Source organism: Crocodylus porosus, unplaced genomic scaffold (genome assembly GCF_001723895.1).
Source record: "Crocodylus porosus isolate Cpor-Errol unplaced genomic scaffold, CroPor_comp1, whole genome shotgun sequence".
Classification (NCBI taxonomy): domain Eukaryota; kingdom Metazoa; phylum Chordata; order Crocodylia; family Crocodylidae; genus Crocodylus; species Crocodylus porosus.
Window position 1 is genome coordinate 4218056 of NW_017728921.1, and position 21788 is coordinate 4239843.

General features: G+C 50.5%; 1 protein-coding gene across 3 annotated transcripts in view; it reads right to left on the reverse strand.

The window, feature by feature from the left end:
- CMKLR1 (chemerin chemokine-like receptor 1) overlaps positions 1-21788 on the reverse strand; it is a 149780-nt gene that overhangs the window by 3017 nt on the left and 124975 nt on the right. For 2 of the 3 annotated variants that reach the window (XM_019538821.1, XM_019538820.1), the window contains exon 2: positions 196-279. The gene's annotated coding sequence lies outside the window, so the exon portion shown is untranslated. Of the gene's footprint in view, positions 1-195; positions 429-21788 lie in introns of those variants that run through there. The other variant, XM_019538819.1, reaches the window with a different exon arrangement.

Consider the following 21788-nt stretch of genomic DNA (forward strand, 5'->3'; position numbering starts at 1 on the left):
GCCTGCTCATTAACTGCTTTGAGAACCTACAAGGGCAAAATACTAGTCCTCATCTCAGCTGCCTTTATTAAATTGCACATTTCTGTTCCAAATTCTGCCCAAAGTTTAATATGCAACTCAGTTGGCATCAAGGGGGTTGTACAAATATAATTAAGAGTAAAATTTGGCCCTGTAAAAAATGTTATTAAATCTCACCTTTTCACTCCAGTATTTTTTCAGCTCCACTCTTAATGTGCCTGTAGCAGGGGCTTCATCCACTCCCTGAGCAGCTGGAAATGCCTGCAAGACAGGAAAGATCTGATGGATTTATTATCCAACGCCAGGCAAACAAAGGCAGCCCTTTCCTGTGGATGCGGTCTACTTTGGGAAGCACATGCATGCGTAGCGATGTAACGCTACCACTTGGATCATACAAAGGACAGGCCTCCAATGGAAGAAGGCGTTTCAGGAGGAAGTAGATTTTTAAGCTTCAGTTAATCTTGGTAAAGTACAGCTGGAATTGTCTCAAAGCCCAGATTTCTTACATAGTGCCTGACTTGTCGAGCCAAGGTCCTTTCTGTTGGATGGATGCTTTAACACGCTACCCTGTATTAGGAAATCCAACAGAGCTTCAGCTGGAAAGGACAATGTTATCTTCCGAGAAAAACTAATGCCATGTGTCTAATTCACTACTGGTTTTAATCTGCTGACATCATTCAGCTCGCACAACAAATGAATTGAAGTCCACTGAGGTTGCTCTTTAATATTAAGACAACAACAATTCGCAAAAAACTCCATCGGCCCTCAGAGGGACAGATTTTTTTTCCCAACAACAATAGTTTCTATTGTTTTCCTTTCAATAGAACAGGAGATTACAGGTGTCTCAGATACCTATGAAAGGCAAACCTGGCTTAACTTTTTAAGGGCATCCTACACATCCTATCTACAGGGATACCCGGTGCAGCTTTTGGTGATGTGTGCTCAGTCACCGTCCTGTAGCTTCAGAGCAATGCTCAAATCAGGAAACGTCCCCTGCATGTAATAAGCTAGCTTAAAAAAGGAAACCATTTTGGAGCCAGTAGAACAACTTAAAAAAACACCAGTCCCAAAACCCTCATCAGGCCAATAGTTGCATTAGGATAAATAACTAAAAGCATCAATAAATATGTGTGAAAATGTTGTGGTTATTCCTCTGATTAAATAAGTGCCTCTCACATTTTAAATCTTTCATATGACAGCTCACACTGCCGTTGGCTGTAACCAAGTCCTGGCTTGGACCAGCCATAGGAAGGCCACGCTTGAAATGGGATCTTTAACAGGAGCATCTGACCAGGGGCTAAAACTTGGATCGGACCCAGGCAAGGAGAGAACTTGAGAACATGCTTGAAGCATTTCACTGGGGAAGGGGATGTGCTTCCTGCAACGCAGGATTTCCTGTGCTTGCCCACGTCAGCTCTGATGGCATCCAGCGACACGGGTTTACAACTGGAAGGAGCTGTGGGCCCATCACATGCAGCTCAGGAAGCCTTTCCCAGAGCTTCCCAAAGTCAGACCTGAACCTTCCCCCACTTTGCACAGGCCGTGCATTGTGCGGCACAGGGTCTGAAAGGGACCTCGGCATCTTCCGAGGTCAGAGCTCTCGCACAAAAGCTGACTGCCCTTTGAGGGAAAGGGACACATGGATGAACCAAGCCTTTTAAATGTAGTTCCTGCCATGCAAAAATGCATCTGGAGTCAGAGGAAAATATCCTCCATGCCACCCGACTCTCAGCACCAGCACTGCTTTCAGCTAGCGTGGCTGCAGGCGTGGCAGGAGGGTCCGCTTGGGACATGGCTCCGCAGCCCAGCCTGTGGGCACAAGTACAAGCAGCTCCCAGACGAGGGCTGGAGGCCAGTTCTTGAGTACTTGGATCCTAATCCCATAAAATCTGTTGCTTTCTACAATGGGATCTGGCTCTTTGAAATGATTAGCCCAGAACAATGATGCTCCCAAAACATAGCCTCGTCCCACTCCAGTGGCCCTTGATTCAATACCTCTGGAAACATTTGCAATCTGAAACTTAGAGGCCACATCTCGAAGTCCTTAATGGGTTTTAACTCATTCACTGAATAAAGACCTCAGATTCTGTGCCACTGATATTCTTGGACCGCCAGCAGTGAGGCATAGGATAGGACAGAAGAAGGAGCAGACCTGCACCAACACAGAGTGTTACAACCCCTGTATACATCAGGAAACTAAATTCCTAGAAGGTGCAACTCAAAACCAAGGATAGTAGACTTACTCCTGCAGATATTTTGGCCCTAATCTTTCAGGTCCACTTAGGTCTCAGTCACCATTGTCCAGTAAGAATGGGAACTATATTTTGGGAGTGATTTGGCCGTTGGCATAAATTGTGAGTTATTTTTATACCCTCCAGATGTTTTTGGAGGCGGCACCTAATAAATTTCCACTTATTGCAAAGATGCCTTAAGACCATAGCATTTTTTGTCATGTTTCCAACGAGCCTTTGCTGTTATTGTGAATGGAGGGGGTTTTCATCCCCCTCTGGGAATGTATCTTGGTCTTCACTTCCCACCTCACCCCTTAAAGCAGATTGAGGTGAGACATCCCAGCAAAGGAAACAGGAGACCTGGATTTTAGGTCTCCAGTGGGGGGCGGGGGAGGGGGCGAGTAGGGAGAGTCTTTTCTATGTTTCTTCAAATACTGCACTGCTAAGCATCGCTCCGTGATGTGCACCTTTCACTTGACTGTCTCTTTGGGGCACTTTTCCTGTCCCTCGTCTCTGTGGCCTTGCTCGCACAAAGGGGGAATGCAGGCGTGAATGACAACCTTGTAGCTGGAAGGATTAAACATCCAACGCAGCAGGTGCCGATGCTTGGTGCTGGGAGTGGGCTGTCCCTGACACCCTTCTGACAAGTCGTGCAGATGCGATGCTTATCTGCATTACGTTCTTTGCACATGACTGCTCGCTACCGACTGCTCTGTGCGCTGAGCAAAAATGCAGCAGCCAGTTTAATCTTCTGTTAGTGATGCGTATCTATCAGGTGAGCTCGAGTGCAGTAATGACTCAGTGCATATCCAGACTTTCTGAAGCCTTCATAGCCCTTCATCTATCAGCACCATCAAGATGTGATTGCAAGGTGAGTGTGCAGCTGGGGATGTCTGAAATGTAGAAGTATCCAGAAGAAGATATAATATGCTGTCCCGTTCCTGTATTCCATCCCCATATTTCCTTTAAAGGCTTTCACTCTTTCAACCCTCCAAATCACCTTCCTCTCCCATCTAGCCTCCTCCTTCTCCTCCACCTAGTATCATCTTCTTTGGAAGTATATTTTCTTCTGTGCTTTTTCCACTCTTTTGTTTTTCATTTCTAGGCATCTACTCATATTCTTCAGAGCCTCTTGCAAGGGACCCTCTTGCTCTCTTTTAGCCTATTGCTACTAATGTTGTTATTACAGTGGCACCCAGGGCCCCAAACAAGATAGGGCTCCAGTGAATTAGGCATTAAGCCAGCCCCTAGGTAGACACAATGCAAACCCTACATATCTGACCATCTAAGAAGATGAACAAACATAATAAGAAGGGAGAAATGAATACGCCACAATTTTTGCAGATTCCTATGTACTTGCATACACATAAACAAGACCTTGAAAGATAAGGTCTTCATGACTGCCGTTTGACCTGGCCATCGCTGGTTGGCTGATTCCTTCCAGACGTCAAGGTAGAAGTGGGCCCTAACAAGAGATGTGGATGGAGAAGATGGCGTCTGCCCCATGGACTGATTCAAGGGGGAAGTTTCATGCATATGGTGCACGTGGAGCTGGGATGGGACAGAGTCATGCATGAGAGCCAAGGCTGGGCAAGATTTCAAGAAGACTGAAGGTGACACAAAAGCAGCATCGAGGTCAAGAAGAGTGAGAATGGACTTTTGCACCTGGTGGGTATTGACTTAATCGATACTGCTCATCTCAGGCGTGTTGAGAGTGGTAGGGAATTCCTGGTGCACTTTTGGTGTTCCTTTTATGATTTCCTGTGGCACTGGCCTGCATGATGACATCTTTCATGCCTGACACCAAATCTGTTAAAGGAATCAAATTTACGAGCGTTGGGCAGACACTTTCCTTGAACGGGCATTTCAAATAACTGACTTGCACTGATTTTCCCCAACCCAGTTAAAGCCCCACATTCTGCTGTGAAGCAAAAGTCACTTCTCTTTACTGCTTTGAATTCTCTGATGAACATTAGCTCAGCTCTGGTGAAGTCATCTCACTGGGATGGTTCAGATGTTTGGGTGGCGTAGCTGATAATGCACCAGGGAGTCCATGATTAAAATCACATTAGGAGTCAAAGGGCAGCTTGTAAGGGAAACAAGCTCTTGTCTTGGCATTTCTAATGGCTGTTACTTCACATTAGGAAATGATCATACATAATCTGGCAAAGTTTGATGCAGCTGGTTGCCTCAGATGAGAAGAGGTCCAGCTTGGAGCTGGCCTGGGTTAGAAATAATGGTTATTTTTAGATAGGAAAATGACTGCCCACCCACACTGAAGCTGGCCAGATTGAAGGTTGAGAGGGAGCTCCCACCGCAGCAGTCTTCCTCAGATGAAAGGTTTAGTGCCCTGGAAACAGAAGGCTTCAACCATCAGGCCTGTCTGCTACTGTGTCCCTTGCACTGGCACTTGGAGTCCCTTCTGCACACAGGCCTGGCCTACTGCCTGTTGAGCCTTACTAGTGTGAATGCCTACACTGGAAACAAGGACAGGTGAAGCTGGGAAGATGCAAACCCTCCATCCCATTCGAAATCATATCAGCCAGTGAGATGGATGTGTTGGCTGGCCATGGCCATCTCCGGGGTCCAGCGTTTTAATAACATTGGCCACCCCCATAAAGTGGAGACACATCACTCCAAATCACACATCCAAGCATCCTTGAATGTTAAGGAGGTAAACTTGCCTAAAGCTGGATCCTAACTTCTGGTTAGCTCCCTGCACCAGGGGCAGTCCACCTCCCAGTACAGAAACCTAATGAGGAAGGTTGCTTTGCCATTCATTCTTCTAGGCCGGCTGAGAAGCATGAAGACTATTAGCCTAGAATAAAGGCCTTTGACATAAGTACAGGCATCTTGACAGAAGTAGCTTGGCTCTTGCCCAGCCATGGGGGTTGTTTACGTGAAATGCAGGTTTTGCTAAGTCAAGATGAATTAGGAATACCGAGAAATTGGTTAAAAGGAGAAAAACAATATGTGTTCTTGGCAGACAGAGACCCTCTAAGGCAAAACAAGCCATACAAGAAATAGCTGTTAAGTAAAATATAAGGTTGCTATAGAAATGTGTGACGCAAATGAACGACTGTAGAAAAGGGTGTACGTTAAGATAAGAAGTGGAGCGATGTAAACAAGATAGGTATAAATTTGAAAAGCTAGCTTTGGGTCTTTGGAAGTCCCACTCAGAAAATCCTCGGCGTTGATCCTCTGACCAAAAGTCTACCCTGAGCAGAACTGATGTAGGAGCTGGAAGCCCCAGAGAGACCTCCCGGCCCAGTCAACCAGTGACGTCATGTTCGTTATATCGTGCGTGCTGCATCGTTTTTAAGTAACTACAGAAATAGAATTGTAACTGCTGCGGTTATTTTGGCTTTTTGAGTTAAAGTTGCAACTGTTAGGGTTTAGTAAACTTGCTTATAGTTAAAAACAACCATGTCATAGTCTCTCTACTTGGTGAAAAGACCTGTAGCAGTGTCATTGGACATAACAACACCCAGAAATGCGTGGAGAGTGCGAGAGAGAAGATGGGTTTTTTGAGTTTAGCGTTGTTAGCTCAGAATGGGTTCTGGCACTGATTAAAGATGAGTTCATGCCGTGAAATGCTGGTCAGCCCTGGATTTGGATTTTGAAACAACCCATTAGAGTTGGGGCATGTTGAGGATCTGCAGGTAGAAATCAGGCTTGTTCCTGAGCACTTGAGCTCTCTGGAGAGTTTCTGCTCAAACCCAGTGCTCACCATCCCAGTTCAGCAGGTAGGATGCCAGCTGGTGAGGAGTTGTGACTGCAACTTGGGGCAACACAACTTTGTTGCCTTGAATCTAGGAAGGGAAGATGCCCTGGTCTGTGCTGGAGTCCATGCCATCATTGTCTTCACTGAAACTGGGACTCAAGCTTGGGAGAGTATGTTTAGCCATCTCCAGTCACCCATCCCAGCTGCAATGTAGCCAAGCTTGTACTTAAGTCCATACAAATTGTAAGCATGGGCTCAAGCCCCATTGGCTTCCAGTCGGAGGTACCCTCGTGTGCCTTCCAGAAATGTAGTCCACACAGCAACTCAATATTGTGCTAGGATGCTGGACATGGACCTTTTGCTGGAAATCAGGTACTCCCTTGTCTTGTCCTCCAGGGCACAGCCAATCCCTGGCAGGGCAGCCACAAAAAAGTGACCTGAATAAACGAGGGTTTAGGGCAAGACCTGTAAATTAGCTTGAGTTGAAAGGAGACCTGGCCCCGGTGAGACCTTTATTGTCGGGAGGATGAATTAAAGTTGATGATCCAGCAGAAGTAACAATATCAGCAGAACTGGTTGTTATACAGCTGACTATTAATGTTGCTGTTTAATGAGCCATTTTAACTGTTCCCTTTATGGACCAGCGATTTTCATATTGTTACCTTTCAAAAGGCAAAGCCACAGATGGTCTGGATGGCAGGCTGTGCTTCACTTTCACTGGGCCCAGTTTTATGGAGGGAGACTGCAGAGGGAGAGCAGGGAACCACTTTCCCTTGGTTCAGCCTCCTTTACACAAAGAGGGACCCTGAACGGTGCCATCCACACAGATGCACAAAAATACTGCAGTGCTCTATGAGCAGGTTGTGGCCTCGTTGCCAGGCTAAGCCATAGCATCTGCAGCACTAGGAATTTTACCAGGGTCCAGAAAACAAAACAGGGTGGATGAAATGACTAAAGCCAAGGTCTGAAGCCCACAGACTCAGCTCTCTTCGAAGAACAGCGAGAGACCCAAACCCCAGGATGGTGCTGAGCTGCTCAGCTGAATTCCCTCCCGTTCCCACGGGTCTCTCCCAAACACAGATGCTTGATTTTCACTTGCGGAGCAGGAATGCATGCACTCAAGGTTATGTACTACATTAGATGCTGTTCTGGATGAATTCCTGGGATGACTGGTAGCAGAAACCCTGTGCATACAAGTTTTCCAGCGGAAGTTCAGAGACCTCCAAAATTTGAATGGATTCAATTAGCGTCAGAACATCAGAGGACTTTGGCGTGCTGAATCTGAGTCCCTGGGAGGTTAGCTCATCAGACTACACCCTCCCAGTGCCTTCTGCCGGCATGGCGAGATTTGGGATTACAGACACCCGAGGTTGCTACAACAGCGTCTTTGCTGTTTCCCCTTGGTGGAGGACATCTTTGAACACAAATGAGAGGTTCACAGTAAGGGAGGTGCTCCTGGATTTGATTATGCCCATATCCTGCACTATGGAGGGAAGGATAAGTCTGTGGAAAGATGGAAGAAACTATTGGTGAAATGGGATTTTTGATGATATTTCCATTTCCCTTCAGCCCACACATACATTTTGTATTTAAACCCATCTCTCTTGTTTATTGTGGGCCCGGTTCCTGCAGTGACATTCAGACTGACATTTCAAAGCTGCGTTTCATGGATTATTTGTTTGAACTGTCTGCTTGTTTGCTTCCTCTTTCACTTGTAGCATGGGCAGTGACTGAAACAGGTCGGCACATTGGGATGAAAAAGGGGTAACACGGGCCCATCTGTGCATGGGCACACGCGGTCTGGCCTCGTTGTGGGGTGATTGAAACCTGGGTAGCGCTGGGAGGTGGGGAGAGCTGAGTATGTACAGAGGCACCATGACTGATACTGTGCTTGAATGAAAGATGAATTCATTGACACCGGTGCAAACAGCTGTGTTGGATCCATACAACACCTCCGTCCTTTGCACGGGTTGTCCTTGCATAGGCTCTTTTTAGACTACCCCCTCTACCAATGCTTCAAGTCAGACCTAGCGATAAGCTGATACCTGGGAGGTTGTATGCACTAGCACAGGGGAAGGGTGAGTGCAGCAGAGACCCCGCCAACTTCCCTCGCTGCCATTTCCTACGCAGAACAACGGCTTCAGCCGCATGCTTCATCTTCCCAGCCAGGTTTGATTTGTCTGCAGAGCAAACCAGCCAGAACAAACACAGAAAAGGGGGAGACGTCCAGGGAGAACAGCTCATTCGGAAGGGGCGGAAGGGAAAGATGCAGGGATTCCCCACCAACTGTTGCCGTTTTTTGGCTTGTTTATAGATGTGTCTGGGGTACTCTCTTGACATCTGTGGTTACTCTCTTTCCTCCAGCCAAATGAACAAAACAGTTTTGCACGCACCATGGAGAGAGATTAGCTTCCCAGGTGGCCAAGGCTTTGCAAACGTTTCCAGCCATGGACCCATGGCTTTGGAAATCCCAGGACCATTGGCGCTCTGCTCCTTAAGGTGTCTTGCTGGGTTGAGATGAGGCTGATGGCAAGGAGGTGGGGACTAAGGGTAGAGCAAAAGGTGCCTCTACTTCCACAAGGAAAGGAGGATTATCTTGCTGGGATCCTATGACCCCAGCTGACTTCCTGCCCCTGGGCAGGGGGCTGGACTTGATGATCCTCCGGGGTCCCTTCCAGCCCCGAAGTCTATGAATTCTATGAAGTGCAAATAACAGGTTGGCTTTCATTTTCTATTATTTCATTTTCTTCTTGATGGGAGGGGTGGAATCTGAATTGAAAGTTCATGTCCGTTGACAGCGCAGCCAGATCACGTTAGTTGTTAATTATAACTAACTCACGAGACAGGCCTGACTCATTGAAACTCCACTCCAAATTCAAGGGAATGGTTGGAAGTGGTAGGAAAAGAAAATGAACTGAGCAACTGAATCGGTTGCAATGAAATGGAAAGAAAAACAAGAGGTGGTGCAGAGCTACGGTTCTCAATTTTGAAAGAATAAACTGATCAGCTAAAGGAATGAGTCAGCAGATCAGCCAGACTAGGGAACTCGGGAACTTGAATGCAGAAGAAATTTGGCATTTGTCTGAAGTGAAGGTGCTAATCCCAAGAAAAAGGACAAATATTTGCCAAAAAGTTCAATTTCAGCAGAGCTGGAACCATATGTGAATTCAGGTCAAATCTGGCAAAGAGCAATAAGACATAGCTAAACTATTTATCTGAACTTCTTCTAAATGAACTTTCTCAATTTTCCATTCCCAAACTAAGATTTCATTTTAAAAACTGCCAAAAAAGGCTTTCAAATGTTTCAGTTTAGGTCACACAAAATGTTTGGGTTGAAATCTTTTTCTTTTCTTTTCAAAGACCATCAAAAAGCTTTTACTTTAGGTCAACTCAAAATGGTCCTTTTTTATTTTATTTTTTGGTTCAGCCACAAAACTGAAAATATCCATTGTTAACTCAGATGTTGCAATTAGTAGATCCTAATGCATCCCAAAGGCATACAGAGTAGGAGTTTTGGCACATATATTTTTATGTGTTCTTTAGATGTATCACAGGATTAGGTGAAGTCAGATGTGTTATTCTTGTGAAATCAGCAGGAAATGCAAAAAAAAGTGTCAGAAATAATCAGACTAACATCAGCATTTTGCTGCGGTTTTTTTATCTAGCTTGACATGTTTCATATTGCAACCAAATGATACGCTTAGACACCTTAAGAGATGGAAATTAGTCAGGATGGTGGGGAAGGGGTCATCACTACGTTTTATTGGAAATGCCCTCCGTTACCCCAAATGGAAAATAGTTGCAATCCAGTATTAAATTTTAAATGCAAATGCATTCAGCTGACTCATATTGGTAGAAAGCAATAGTGGAGGGGAACAGGGACTTGCACAAAGTTGGGGTGAATATTTCCTGGGAATATTAAAAATAAAATTTTGAAATTTGAAAATGTCTGGCCAATTCTGTACGTGCCTTACTTAGCAAGGCAGCCAATCTGTTTCTTGTAGCCAGTGTGAGCCCTGTCCTTACAGGACATTTTCTAGTGCTTGGTCCAACTTGTTCTCCAAGTCCATCCCAGGATGCTGCTAACTACGATATTTCAATGCTAGACCTAATGCCCTGTTTCAACATGACAAACTCCACCCTGGCAACTGCACATATATCCCTTTCTTTGCATTTGGGTGCTTATCAATAACCGGTCACATTTAGCTACACCACGTGCAAATACTGCTTGAGAAGACACCCTCAGGGTACGTGTCTAATAGCCAGCACCGTATTTTCCACCTGAGTATACTATCCCAACAACAGTGACATACCTTGTACCATCTTAAATCGCGCATCTGGTGAGAGATCACCAAAAATACTATCTCTGAGCAAGGACTGGATAGAAATGGGTGTAGGACAGGTCACAAGAAACTGGACTAGACCCTCAGATTAGCTGGAAAATATGTTTTTCTCATTGTTTAACCCATGGTGTTCAGAGTGATGCTCACGGGGGAATTCCTCCTTGCTGGACACAGTGTACTACACCTCTCTGCTCTGCTTTAGAGGCTACACCTTGCAGCAGGAGGCAGCCCAGAGCCGTTTAATGATTGTAATAGGGTAGTAAATGGCAAGTTTCAGTCTTCAGCTGAGGAAAAGCCATATGATGGCTATCAGATTGCCCCAGAAAGAGAGGAACGTACAGACAGGACTAAAGAGGTTTAGGTTACCCAGATGCTTGCAAAGGTGATGCTAAAAATGCTAAGATCCCGATGGAGAGGAGACATTTGCACAGGACTGCTCAGAGGTGTAACTGCATGGCTCTCTGGATATCCATGCACACAGATCTACGGACACTCAAGCGATGTCCCCCCTGGCAGAGACTGAGCATCTAGTTTAGTTTATATCTCTCAATGTCCCTGTTTCTGTATCTAAATCTAGCTGAGGTCTGCCCCTCCTGTTCCCACCCTCAGAAGCTGAGTGGTGAAGCTCTTTGGGGCATTGCAATTGGTTTTTTCATTGTAAACAGGCAAGGACTGGGGATGGTCTGTGTGTTGTGCTGATTTGGGCTGGACTTGTGGTTCAGACCAGATGTCATGGCCAGGTCACTGCTGTGAAGGCGCAGACAAGTTGATGAAATGCTCTACACCCACCTCCACTCGGTTAGACGGCAGGTCTTTTGCCTTCCCACTCAGACCATGTATTTTTTAATCAACCTTGTCGTTTCCAGTTGACCCGGCTGATGTGCTCGTATCTGCCGGTGGTGGCATCACAGGATGTGGAAATGCTGCTCCAGAAGACCTGGGAACTGTGACCTGAGCCCACTTTTGAATTAGCAACTGGACTTGGGGAAGTCATTCCCTGCTATTCAGATTAGTCCTGGGGGGTCTCCACTTGTTCTACACAAAGGCAACTGGAAATACCATATAGCGGGTAGGGAGAAGGCCACAGCTGGGAGCTTGGCTTTGGGGTAGGTTGGTGGGTCCAGTTACTTGCAGGTGACTACTGTGGGCAGAGGTTTTAGGACCTGTGTCTAGCTCTTGTGTGCACATACAGATAGGAATAAGCACAGAGAGATGCCAGGGGGTCATGGGAGTGATGGGGAAGGGGTCACGTTCTCATTCCCATTCTTGTTTGCATTGCTGAACTACACGGATGCCAATGGGGCACCTTCAGACTGCCAGCCATATAAGCAGAGGAGAGTCTGGCTTGGCTACGAACACGCTGCCCTTCGTCTGCACCCCAGCTAGGAGAGCTCCCTGTTTCTGGTAGTGCAGCTTAGATAAAGCTGTGCTAGGCATGGATGGAAGCAAAAGGGCACAGTGGGTAGAGTGGCAGAGGCAAAGTCTTCAGTGCCAGCAAGACACAGAAAACAAGAGCAGTTTAAATAACAGTGCCGTCATCTGAGTCGGTGGAATTGCCCAAGCAGAATCCTGTGGGTTGCTTCTCCCCCCCTGCCACGCAAGCCCTACAGAAATGGCATTTCTCTACCAGCCCACAGTCCTGGAAGGAGCTTGAACCACTGACTCCAGAGCCACCAGTCCAGGACCCCACCCCAGCACTGCTGTTGAGCTGCTTTGCTGCATGATGGCTGTCTAGCAAACAGCACTAATAATGAAGGCAACAGGAGTGAATGAAGGCCATGCTACAATGCGCCAGCCTGTTGGCTTGAATGGACGATGCAGGGATGTCTCTCTTCTGCACGGGCAGAGAAAGTGCAGCAGCCCAAGCAAACTGTCCAAGGACATCCTAAAGGCAAGCATTACAATACCAAGGACCTGCTGGCAAGAAAGCACCGATGCAAGGGAAGGCATAGGAGCAGATACACCATGCACTAACTCGAATCTGGTGTAGGATTACCCCAGGAAAACTCTGGTGAAACTACAGCCGTGTAAGTGCTGTGGATTTATTGCTATTTTGGGAGACATTCCCTGCCCCTCTGCCATCTAGTGAAATAGAGCCCACTGACCTGGGATGAGTTGTGCCTTGGCCCCTCCAGACACCAGTGGATCTGTGACCAGCGGCTAGTCAAACCGAGAGCTCTGAGCTCAGCATAGATGTCTCTGAACTAAAAATGCACTTGAAAAGCCTGTGCTTCCTGTGCAAACTGGCTGGGACTCCTGCATTTGGGCTCTTGCACTTTTAAGGTAGAGTATTTACCAATCTTGGTTTCTTGGAAGCCTGCCTTGCTGAATACAGCGCTGTCTGCGAACCACCTCCCGCTGCCCTTATGCCCCTGTAAGCCATTTCCCTAATTACCCGTCACAGCCATTTTCAAGTCCCTTTGCTTGGAGCTTCCAAGGCTTACCCTCCTGTCTCAGCTCCACCGTCTGCCCCCTCCCCAGCCTGGACCACGGTGGCCCCTGCCTCCCTCGCAGGGGCCAGAAAAATCTGCCCACGTTGGGCTGAGAGACCAGCCAGCTTGAACATGTTTGCAAACTTTTTGCTGGCAGAGCTGGAGTGGGCTAAGGGACAGGCCAGGTCTGTGACAAATGGAAATCAGAAACAGATGTTGGAGGAACATTTGGTGAGTCTCCCGAGCCCCGCTGACCTCCTGTGCTTCCGTCGGCATTAATAAAATACAGCAGAGGCAAAGTTGGTGGGGCAGTCTACGTCCGAAAATAGCTTTCCTCTCAGCCGCGTGCATGGTTATTGCTCTGTCTCTCACCCCCACTGGCTCTCAGACTTCATTGTCAATGCCTCAGTTAATCATTTATATGATCAAATACAAGGCACTGTTTCCAGCAATAATCTCATCCTCCGCCATAATTCCTTTTATTTTTAGCCTGGGTAATGCAGCTTATTAAAGGCACAAGTTATGTTTCCATTAGCAAGAGAAAAGCCAGATAAAGATGGTCATTGTTCAGAAGCACAGGGAAAGCAGATTAAGGAGATTACCATTGTAACCTCTTGTAAGGGAACCCTACTGCGCTGTAGCTCCATACAAGAAGGCATGTTTGTAAGGGTTGACTGAAGATTAGCCGGACTACCTCCCTGAAGATTAGCCAAACTACCCCAACCTCTGGGCTAGGGACAGAAATGACACATAAACTGGTACAAGTGATCAGAAACTGGTTCAAATCTGTAACACAACGGAAGTTCAGTGCGCATAAATCGCTTTCAAAATGGCTGAAACCTGTTTAAGATAAATCTGGATGGATGTAGTATCAGATCAAACTGATTTAAGTTAAATCGGTTTACTGAACTTCTGTCCCAGCTCCCAGAGTTCGTAGAACCCATGGCCTTGATTCAGAGCAGCGCATCGGTCCGTGCTTACTTTGAAGGCAATGGGATTCAAATGGAGGCTGACAGTTAAGGATGTGCTTATGGGCTTTCTTAGTTCAGGGCCTGGATTGGGCTCCTCGCTGCCAGTCCTATGAGATCCTGAGCACTCTCCACTTCTAACCCCAGCCAGAAATCCCTCCAGAAGGGGACTTCCTGATTTATCCCAGCACTTCTCTTCCCTTTTGAGTGGAACATGGACACAGGAGAGAGAAAATACCCTGGGGGAAAATGCTGGGCACGTGTGTCCCAAACAAACACAGCCCAAACTCCCGCTGGCTGCAGAGGAAGAGACACCCAGGCAGGATGTGGGGCAGGTCCGCTTGGTTTTGGGACGTAGGTGGGTATGTTTTTGGCTGACCCTTCTAGCTAATGCATTGACAAATCCTAATTGCTTCAGGAGTAAACCCTGAAATTCCTGCTCAGGGTCCAGACCCTGAGAGCAATCAAGCTCCCCTCCATGTCAGCAAAAACTCGCCTGCGTAAGAACAGGAGGCTGCATCCGTGAGACACCTCATCCATAGCCTGCGGGACACCCGCATCCTTTAGCTGCACACAGTCCAGGCTGCAGCAGGGCTGGCTGTGGATGGGAAAACTATGGGACGTCTGCTAATTGATACCATGGCACCGTGGTCAGACGAGGCAACCACCCCTGTGCCCAGGACCCCTCCCAAGCAACGCCACTGCATGAATTTCCAAAGAAGAGTTTTTGACTCTTGGGAAAAAAACCCAAAACCCATGTCCTGCCTTTATTTTTAACTCCCTGCCCATGTTTGCGGTTATTTTAAATGTTAGTCACCATAGCAACAACAGCTTCTGCACAGAGACCGGCTGCGCCGTGGCGTGGCCCAGGCCCTGGAAGGGCCGAGCGGGTTCTTGGCAGGATGCCTTGGCAGTGATTTCCTTCTACAGCAGAAGCCCCCAGACACCCCCGTGCATGCAGCAAGGGGAAACGCTAGGTTAGTGGAGGGGGAGGGAGGGCTGTGGGCTTGCGGGCCAAATTACATTTCCAAGCCACCTGCAGAAAGGCCCCAGGGAGGAAGGGTCGGAGGCACCAGGCTTATCGGTCCCAGGTACAGCAGATAGTAGCAGAGAAACACCGAGGGTAACTTGAAGACTTCCTTCTGTATCCCAGCCCAAAGGTATGCCATGGAAACCCGCGGAGAGGGGAGAAGGGAATGAAACGGCAAGAGCTGGCACCCCTTCCTGGCTGTCAGCAGGTGACTTTAGGATTCACCCTGGATTGCCTTAGCCGTGAAACAAAGGCACTGACCTGCCTGGCGGAGGGGAAGGGGGTTGGGAGGACTCCCTGGGAAAGCAGGACCAGACCCTGAAATGCAAGGAGCAATTCGAGTGCAAAGGATATGAAGCCACCGGTTTTCAATGCCAGCTCCCCAGGGATCTCAAGCAGACCTGGACACAGGCCTAGGTGAACCGGGTGGCTGCCCAGGGCCTGGACAGAAAGGGGGCCCAAAAATGAAAAAAAAAATTACAACTGCAAAAAAGTTTCAATTGTGTGCATGTACGGGACTGGAGATGTTATCAGTTAAGCATGAACTATTTAAAGACATCGATACCACAGATGCGATGAAGACTTTTGCAACAAAAAAAACATTATCCCTGACAAAAGGGGACCCGATACTAAAAGTCTGCCCGGGGCTGCCAGGAGTCTAGGTACGGCACTTCTCTCAAGGATGAGAGCTGGCATGGGCAGTGCATTACTGGTGTATGGCAAAGTCTCCCAAGGCTTCCCCTGAAATCCCTGGGCTAGAATAAATACGAGAGCAAGGCTTCCCCCCGGGGACTGCTGAAGAAACAGGGGGCCAAACCACGGCAATCAAACCCCTCTGAAGAGGTCAGAGGGAGAGACGATGAAGGGCGAGCCTCCACGAGTCCCATTAAACGCTGCCCCAACAGGCACCTCTGGAGGTGCTTTCCCATTATTTGCCTCCAGCCGCCTTTTCCAGCTCGCCGTGAATTGCAGCCTGGTATATTGCCTCTGCGCGCGCGTGTGTCCTCCAAGGACTCCCTGCTCAAATCTCATTTTGAGCTATATATATGTGCAATATATAGACAGGCGCTCGCATTCCCTGGGCAGTCGTGGTGTGATAAATCACAGGAGAGCAAAGGCAGCCAGACATCCTGGACTCCACTGAGCACCGCCGCTCTCTCCCCTCCCCTCCCCTTCTCCCCATGTACTATCTGCCCCCCGGGGCGGCTTCCTCCGCCGCAAAAGGAGCCCTGGGCTGCCTGGACAGGCTTCAACGCTTCAACTGGGAAATAACCTCAGAGTTATTGAAGCCTGGTTATAGGGGCTGCTGGAAGGGAAGCCACGAATCCCCTTGGGGACGGCCCCGTGCCGTGGAAGGGGCTGCCTGCCATGTTCCTGCTCCTGCCCAGAGTTAACCCGCCTCTGTCCTGGCATGGAGAGCAGCTCCTCAGCAGCCCCCCTTTGAGCTCTGCTTCCACGCCTGCTTTCACCTTCCTCTTAACCTCGCTGTCTCCCGACAGCTTTGCTTGCAGAGGGGAATTATGAGTAGCGTCTGGCTGCAACCAGGAAGCTTCCTTGGGAATTAAGCTGGGGGCTGAAACCAGCTGGCCCTCCCCGGGAGAGGAAACGAAGCAAGGCAGACAGGCCACAAGCCACTTGGGATGGGGAGCTGCCTGAACAGGCTTCAGTGAGGGGAGGGGGCACCTGGACAAGCCGCAGAGGTGCTGGGTGCTCTACCAAACCCTCTGACCTGCTGGGCTGGGGCCCCCTCTCAACCATTACAGCCAGCAAGGGACTCGCCTTCACACCCACCCGGCGTCCAGCAATGCAGAGGGCAGAGCAAGAGGGGAGAAGTGCAAGCCTGCGGCTCTTATCCAGGCCATGATAGAGATGAAAGCCCAGCCCCCAAGGGCAGCGCCACATCAGCCGGACCCCACACGGTGCGGAGACAGCAGGGAGGGAGACGTTACCCCCTGGTCCATTGCTAAGGAAAAATATAGCAAGCACTAAGGCTCCCCTGATAGTTTCCAAGTCCAGAAATTTGTTTTAGGCACGCGAGCTGTTTTACCCAGACCGGCCCCTCCACCTGGGCAACCAGTAAGTAGGTTTGGGAGAGGCTGGGAAAGAGCAGAATCACATCACAGTGCTGTGGCATCTGCAGCCACGTCCCTTCCCCGCATCGGGACCAGCAATGTGGCAGCGCTCTGGGAAAGTCTCTTTATCTTGCCAGCTACATTATCCACTCCCCTCTGTTTGTTTTCCAAAATCATTACTTTCCGGTGGAGAGATAAGGCTGCGCCGTGTCTACACCAGGCTGATTTGTGTACTCGGCATCTTGCCTCTGGGGGGAGGAGGGCTGGAGTCATATAGGAAGGAGAAGGATGTCCGACCAGATCTGCTATACAGCGCGGAGAGATACCACTCGAGCGTCCCTCGTCTTGAGGAGCATCGGTTATCGCAGTCCCTGGGCTCTACACAGCCCTTGATCATTGACACCGAGGAAAAGAAGCTGAAGAGAGAGAGAGATGGGATGTCTGTGCAGCAAAATGGAAGATGTAAGGGTTGCATGTGCTAATCAACCCATGCTTCATTTGGCTGGGGCAAAATGGGCAGCAGCGACACGGGTGGGCTTGTACATCCTGTTTGCTATGCGAGCACATCCTAACATGTGGTTGCACATGCTAACGCCCGTTGCCACTCATTTGCACTTCTGCCGTTCGCCTGGTCTGGGTGCGTAAGCAAAATCCAAGCTCGGACCACTGAGTGATTCTTCTTCGCTAGAGAAGGGGAGAGCAAACTGTCTCCTGTTACTTCCTGCCTGCCCGCCATGGTGTCCCTGCCAAACTGTCACACGCAAGTCAAACCAGAGTCAAAAGCCTCCATCCAGCTGCGCCCCCTCCTCGGCAGCAAGGTGCGAGCACGCCCCCGCAGCAGCCGAGGTGAAGCAGGCTCGCTGGGTGTCCTTTGACACGCTGGGGGTGCGCAGCACGTTTGGGGACGCGCAGCGCGGCGGGGATGTTGCTCTGGCCGGGATCCTGTGGTCCCTGCTGGCGTCCTGCCCCTGGGCGGGGGCTGGACTCCACGATCCTCTGGGGTGCCTTCCAGCCCCAGTGTCTAGGAAACCTATGAAGTGTTAATACCTAAAGCAGACGCCTGGTTCTGTGCACAGACCGGGTGGGCCGGAGGGAAATGCAGCCGTCTTGGTGTCAAGTGGACAGGAGCTGAGGAGATCCTGGCTCTGCCACACGCTCCCTGGGCCTTCGCCTGCTGTGCCTCAGGTCCCCAGCAATAATAAAGCGGGGACAAGGACATTAAGGCACTACAAGCTCCCTCTTTATCTAGCAATAAGACCAATGTCCCCAGTGTTTGGACCTGGCATTCAACATGGAGGTACCAAGGCTGGGTTCGGTGCCCGAGCGGGAAACTAAGGCACTGCAGCTCCACCAGGCTTCGATGTCTGTCCCCCACCGGCAAGCAGACAGACGCAGGGCTGGACGCTCCCTTGCAAGCCCATCCAGTGGGATAAGGCAGCTCGGCAGGGACAGAGAAGGGAAATACTTTGCTAACAAACCTGTGCCTGCCGTATGGGCCCAGCTGGCTCCTCACGTGGGCCGTACCTGAGCAAACGCTCCTGTCTCCCAAACCGCTGCAACACGGGGCGACCGCGTCGGGAAATGACAGCAGCTTTCTCCCCATCAGGAAACATCTGAGGTGGTCACATGCAAAACCCACAGCTCCCGATTTCATCAGCCAGCTGCATCCCCATGCTCAGCCCTCCTCCGCTGGGGCGCTCTGGGTAGTCCCTAAAGGATGCCGGGGCCAGGCTGCGACTGCATCTAGAGATCAGATGGAGGCCTGGTGCCTAAAATCCCATCAGACGACTGCATGATGAGGCATCGCGATTGTTATACGGCGCTGCCAGAAAAGGCTCAGTATGCTGCAGTCTGATGCCAAGTCACGTATTAGTATTAATTACTCATAATGAGCATGCAAACAAGGCTGACAGCCCCTTGTTCTAACCCTTCCCTTCTCCTCCTGCGTGAGGATTATTAGACTGAGCACGCTGTAGCGAATGATTTAATGAACAGAGCAGAAATTCCCCCGTGGAAGACGCCGGCTCTGATCTCGAGGCCGGTCAGAGGAGCGCGGAGGCAGCTCCGGCAGGGGAGGGAGGGAAAGGTAAGAGGGGGCAATCTGTGAATCAGCACGCCTGGAAGACCACCCCCAGGACGGGCGCGAGCAGCTCTCGCCCCCCGCCCGGAGACGCCGGGGCCCGCTGAGCTCCCTGGCACGCTGGGAGGAGAGGCAAATGTGATCGGGCAGGCTGGCCTGCCTTCCCTGAACGACTCAGGGAATCACCTGCATGCGGAAGAGCATCTGGCTGGCGCGCACGGCTGTTCGGGCAGCTCTGATGGCATTTCATACGTGGGGTTTGACAGGCCTGCGCTCAGTGATACGGGGGCACGGGTTCAAGGCCGGTCCCCAAAAGCTGACAGCGCTCACGGTGTTTGAGGTCCAGCTGGGCCCTGCTCCATTTCACCACCCGCCCGCCTCAGGCCCCGATCCCGCGGTGGGGTCCCTGTCTCGCAGGCGGAAGCTTAGGGCGACAGGCTTGGGACCACTGCGGCCATCCGGGGGTCTTGGGGGTATTGGAAGTAATGGAGCCAACGTGCAGGGTATTGCATGGCTGAGTAGTAGAGTAGCTTGCCACTTTGGAAGAGAAAAGAGATGTGGGGCTGAGGGCGGTGGGCACGTTCAGGGCTTGAAGGGGCAGCATGGGTGGAGACCCAGTTGTCTTCCTTCTGTCACTCTTCACTTGGGTTCATATGACCCCAGCGGTCTTTCCTGCCCAAGTGCAGGGGGGCTGGACCCGATGATCTGTAAGGTCCCTTCCAGCCCCAAACAACCATGAAACTATGAAACTTCAGACTGTCCCAAGTGCAGAGGGCTGTTTCCCTCAGGGCCTGTTACCCGCTTGCGGAGAGAGACGCACGGGGATGCCTTTGAGGTAATGTAGATTAGAGCCAGGCAAGTGAGCAGCAACTAAACAGAGTCCAGGATCCCAAAGTAGAGGGAGGGTGGAGGAGTGGCAGTCCCATTAACCCCATTTTACAGAGAGGAAAACTGAGGCACCGCAGCAGCACCAGGATCAAACAGGAGAGCCCAAGCCCCAGCCACCTGACTTGGCAACCTCGCAGGCTGGCATGGTGTAGGCGGGCTGGCTTGCATAGCCAACGGCATGCTGGGGAGCCACGTGGCCAGCTCTCCTCCTGCCCACTTTGCCCTAGCCTGAATGCCCTGATACCCGGTCATGCCTGCTTCTGGAGCTGTAGCAAGATGCTTAAGTGCTTTGCCCCCAGCATGCCTGGACTGTCCTACAACACCCCCAAAAGGGGCTCCCGCACCTGCAGAGCCCAAAAGCGGCTCTTCCAGCAGAAGGAGGGTGCTACCTTGTGCTGAAGCCATACCTGTTTTCTGGCTGGTCAGGTGCTGCTCGGCCTCCTTGCTGCTGCAAGGGGAATGCAGCCAGCATCTCCTCTCTCACGGCCACGCTGTAGGAGTTCAAGACCTTTTCCTCCCTCAACTGTCTCACAGGCTCCCCAGAGCACTGGGGACCCTCTCCGGACTCCTACCCTGCTGCTGCATCGCCTCACCCTGCAAGACGGAGAACTGAAGGGAGGGGTGGACACAGGCACTGCCCTCTTCTCCCAGCCTGGCTCCTCAGCAAGACCCACAGCAGCTGGAGACCCACCCCACGACCTGCTGGCCTCCGCATGCCAGCCGTCATTGGCCCGTCTCCGCGTCCCCGCTTCAGTGCCAACGCACTTAATCCCAAATCCATGTGAACATAACGAAATAAACAGGGGAGGCCACAAAAAAAAAAAAAGGCCCTTGTGGTGTCAAGGATTTGAGAGCAAAACCCAGCAGCGTGACTCACTCTGTTTATCCAGGCAGGCAGCACAGGGCCTGGCACCGCACCGGGCTCAGTTTATTCCTGCAGAGGCTTCCAGCCCCGGAAGAGCCTCCACCCACCCCGGCGGTCAGCAGCCACCGGCCATGCCCTCGCCGCCAGCTGCAGAGACGTTGAGGCTGGAGGTTGTTTTGAACTCCCCTGCATGCACACGGAGCAGGGCGCGGGCGCGCAGATGGGGCGAGCGGTCCACAGAGCTTTTCATCGGCGAGGAAAAAGACCCTGTTGTTTTAGCTCACGTGCGGGTCAAAGCCCAGGCAAGCTGAGCTCTTGCCTTGCACTGCGGTGCCTCTGGGTGGGCAGTGGATTCGGTGCCTAACGCTCCTTCCCAAGGGGAAGGGGCAGAGGTGAACAACCTTCCTATGAAATACGAACTTGCATTTCTACCCAGGAGAACTTTTACAATCTTCTCTCCTATGCCAGATGATGGGTGTTTGTGCCTGAAAGCTTGCAATTAAACACCTTTTTCTGAAAAAATCTAGTTGGTCTAATAAAAGACCAACTGGTTGTCAGACCAAGCTGGTGCCTCCTACGACCAGGTCACCAAATCCCTAGACACAGGGGGAGCAGTGGACATCGTCTTCCTGGACTTCCAGGAGGCCTTCGACACTGTCTCTCATCCTGTTCTCATTAAGAAACTGGGGGCTGTGGTGTTGACCCCCCCACAGTCAGACGTGTCGCCAACCGGCCGGAGGGCCGCGCTCAGAGAGCGGTGGGGGACGGGTCATGCTCAACCTGGAGGGAGGTGGGCAGTGGGGTCCCGCAGGGCTCGGTCCTCGGGCCCGCACTGTTCAACATCTTCATCAGCGACTCGGACGAGGGGGTAAAAAGCACCTGTTGAAATTTGCTGATGACACTAAGATGTGGGGGGACGTGGGCACGGTAGAGGGAGGAATAGGCTGCAATCAGACCTAGACAGGTTACAGGGGTGGGCGGACGAGAACAGGATGGGATTCAGCACCGACAAGTGCAAGGTGCTGCACCTGGGGAGGCAGAGCCAGCACCACACCTACAGGCTGGGGAACTCCCTTCTCGTCAGGGCAGAGGAGTCATTGATGCCAAGATGAACACGGGCCGGCAGTGTGGGGACGC